General features: G+C 37.0%; 1 protein-coding gene across 1 annotated transcript in view; it reads right to left on the reverse strand.

Annotated features, from left to right (window-relative positions):
• The window catches only part of LOC106873265 (heart- and neural crest derivatives-expressed protein 2), a 103,057-nt gene that overhangs the window by 16,807 nt on the left and 82,511 nt on the right, over positions 1 to 3,739 (reverse strand). The gene's annotated exons all lie outside the window — the stretch shown is intronic.

Genomic DNA, 3,739 nt, shown 5'->3' on the forward strand with positions numbered 1-3,739 from the left:
GAGCACCTTCCGGAGTATTCGAGCGGTTCCAAGCAGTGCTGTTTTCTGCAAGTGCTCCACCCTTATTGCATCTCCTATTTATTCCACGTACTTCTCGAGATTTTTACTCACTGTTCCCAGGGCTCCAACAATTATTGGTACTACTACCACCTTTTTCATCAACCACAACTGCTTAACTTCCTGTCATATCTCTCGACATTTCTTTCTTCCTTATCGCACACTTTGTTGTCAGCTGGGCATGCTATATCTATGATCCAGCATAGTTTGTTTTTTTTCTCAATTAAGACAATGTCTGGCTTCCTATTCTCTATCTCATGGTTGCAATGAATCATAAAATCTCATAGTATCTTTGCATTTCTATTTTCGACGATGCCTTCAGGTTTGTGGTCGTACCAATATTTTGTTCTGTCAAGTCCATACTTGTTGCAAAGTGTCCAATGGACAAGCTTGGCTACATTGTCGTGGCGTCTCTTATATTCCTTCTGGGCTAGTGGTGTACATTGGCTGGTAATATGCCATACGGTTTCACCCTTTTGTCTACAGATTCTGCACTTATTACTTTCTGCCGTGTTGTCTATTCTGTATTTTATGTAGTTTGTTCTTAGTGCTTGCTCTTGGGCAGCACAGATTAGAATTATTATTATTATTATTATTATTATTATTATTATTATTATTATTATTATTATTATTATTATTATTATTGAATGAGAGAGCAGCGCATACCATTAAAGTGACACAAATATATGAAACCCAATTTACCCATCATAATTACCCGTCTGATTAGGGTACAGTAGGCACATGTATCACAACCATATGTGCGCGACATGATGATCTCATATCAAGATAAACAGCACATGACCTTGCGGGTGGGGCAAAGTTAAAATTTTTTTCAGGTTGAGTAGCCAATCCCGCTCAAAAGAGCCCTGAATAAAGCTTATTTTAAGGATGATGAACAAAACACCCATGTTTCCAGAGGTGAATTATTCAAACCCCAAAGAATTCTTCTCGACACATGGCTATGATGCGCCCTCACTACTTCTGCTCGTGATCAGAGTTGCACATATCGTCAGCCACCAAGGGACATGCTTAACTGGTTGAAGTCAAACAACTTACAAGCTAATCTCTGATATTGAGTAGAATATTTGCTGCAGCCCATCTTTTATACCTAGACAAAACAATGTACTTGATAATACTTCCAATCAGTTAAGATCAAAAGCCTTGAGATCCACTGCTTTTTACTGCATCAGGGCATTGTTATTATTATTATTATTATTATTATTATTATTATTATTATTAGTATCATCATCATTAACATTCAATAGTCTTATTTTTATCACATGCTTTCACTGCATTACCGAGCGCAGCTCTGTATCCGTTGGGTATATGCTGTGGTTTATTGAGATACTCTTATTGTAACTGTATTGAAAGTGTTTTACGTAGGATGTGTGCGGTGTCTAGCAGTGCTATTTTCTGTATGTTATATGTATTTGTTAGTCCTGGTGTTTTTGTTATGTATTTGTCTGAATATTTTTTAATGTGCCTATTATGATGGGAATTGTTTCTGTTTTTAGACTCCACGTTCGAGTTATCTCTATTTCCAGGTCTTTGCATTTTGAAAGTTTTTCCATTTCTTTTAGAGAAACGTTGTCATCTGTTGGTATTGATACATCGACCAGAAAGCATTTTTTTCTTGATGATCTCTGACTATTGTTATTATTATTATTATTATTATTATTATTATTATTATTATTATTATTATTATTATTATTATTACATGTTTGACTTTTGCTTTGTATTTGTACAAGCTGACTCCAAGTCTTACCCAGAGACCTCAAGAGACAAGTTAGAAGTTCAAGTTGGTATTATGCCTAGGGTGTCATATATTTGGTTTTGCACACAGTATTGTTCTAAAGAATGTTTAAGAAAATATAAGAAAATTATAAGTTTGTTTTGAAATGTGAGATTACATAGACAGTATTTTACGTAGGATATGGGCAGTTCCCATGAGCACTATCTTTTGAATTTCTGCCATTTTGGAGTTTCCTGGTAACTGAGCTATGTAGGAATCAGCCCCTTTTGCTATCATTCCTAGGGCACCTATAACAACAGGTATTGTTTTAATCTTGAGGTTCCACATTTTGCCATTTTCTATTTCAAGATCTTGAAACTTGCTTAGTTTTTGGTGGGTCTTGACAAATTTATTTATGTCGATTGAGACAGTCATATCAATGAGAAGGCATGATTTTTGTCTGAAGTCTTTCAATATAATGTCTGCCCTATTCGCATCTATCTTTCAGTCAGTTTGAACGGTGAGGTTCCAGAGGAGTGAGATGTGATCATTTTCAAGCACTGGGGGTGGTTTGTGTTCCACCAGTTTTTATCATAGGGCAGGTCCAGATTTTTGCAAATCACCCAGCGAATATACTGTGCTGCTCGTTCATACCTGTTAAGATACTCTGTTGGTGGAAGAAGACTGCACATGGAGACAACATGATCAATGGTTTCATTTTGTTGTTTACGTACACGACATTTTGGTCTACTACCGTTCTTTAATATGTTGACCTGGTAGTTCCTTGGGCTTCTATGATAAAACCTTCTGTTTCTGATTTTAAGCCAGAAGACACTAATCATTGATGGGTAAGGGCTTTGACAACATCGGAATTATTAGCTCCCTTTGGATATTTGCCATTGAGAGGTTTTTCTTGCCATTTATCAGTAAGAATATCTAAGGCAGCAGTTTTAGCACGGGTTTTCATACGCTTAGCTTTTTCTGTGCTTGTTTCTAGAACGTCTAATTCTGGAATTTGTTGTATTTGGAATCACTTAGATATTCCTTTGTCTGTTTTGTTACTGAGTATGATGCTTTCTTGTTTTCATGCTTTAAGACAAGTTTTAACATCCAGTCATCAGAGTTTTTCAGGTAGGTGTCTAGGCCAATTGTGGCAATCTTCATTGCTAATTCCAGTTGTAAAAGTTCACGGCCACCCTCTTTTCTTGGCAGGTAAAGTCGTTCTATATCTGCCTTTTCGTATTTTTCAGTCAAGTAACATGTTTCAGTCGGTCATAATATACAGACATTTCTCATGGCACCAGTACACTGTTTACAGATGCTTACATTTTTTGCTTTCCGTGAACTTTTACGGGTCCAGCTAGTTACTATTATTATTGTTACTGTTGTTATTATTATTGAGTGGGAGAGCAGTGCTTGCCATCAAAGTGACCCTGGAGTACAAATATACGAAACTCAATATACGCATCATAACTATCCGTCTGATAGGAGCACACCAGGCACATGCATCACAACCATATGAACACGACATGGTGATCTTATATCAAGATAAACAGTGCATGACCTTGCAGGTAGGGCCCAGTTAAAATTTTCTTCAGGTTGAGTAGCCCATCCTGCTCCAAAGGTCATTAAATAGGGTTGCTTAAGGAGGATGAACGAAATACTCATGCTTTCAGGGGTGAATTATTCAACCCTCAAGGAATCCCTCTCAACACGAGGCTATGATGCTCCTCTACGATTCCTACTCCTAATCAGAGATGCACATATCGTCAGCCACTAAGGGGCATGCTGAACTGGTTATGATCAAGCAACCGATAAGCAAACCTGAGGTATTGAGCAGAATATTTATTGCAGGCCATATTATTATTATTCTTATCATCATCATCATCATCATCATCATCATCATCATCATCATCATCATCATCATCATCATCATCATCATCATCATTA

Source organism: Octopus bimaculoides, chromosome 13, assembly GCF_001194135.2.
Source record: "Octopus bimaculoides isolate UCB-OBI-ISO-001 chromosome 13, ASM119413v2, whole genome shotgun sequence".
Taxonomy (NCBI): Eukaryota; Metazoa; Mollusca; class Cephalopoda; order Octopoda; family Octopodidae; genus Octopus; species Octopus bimaculoides.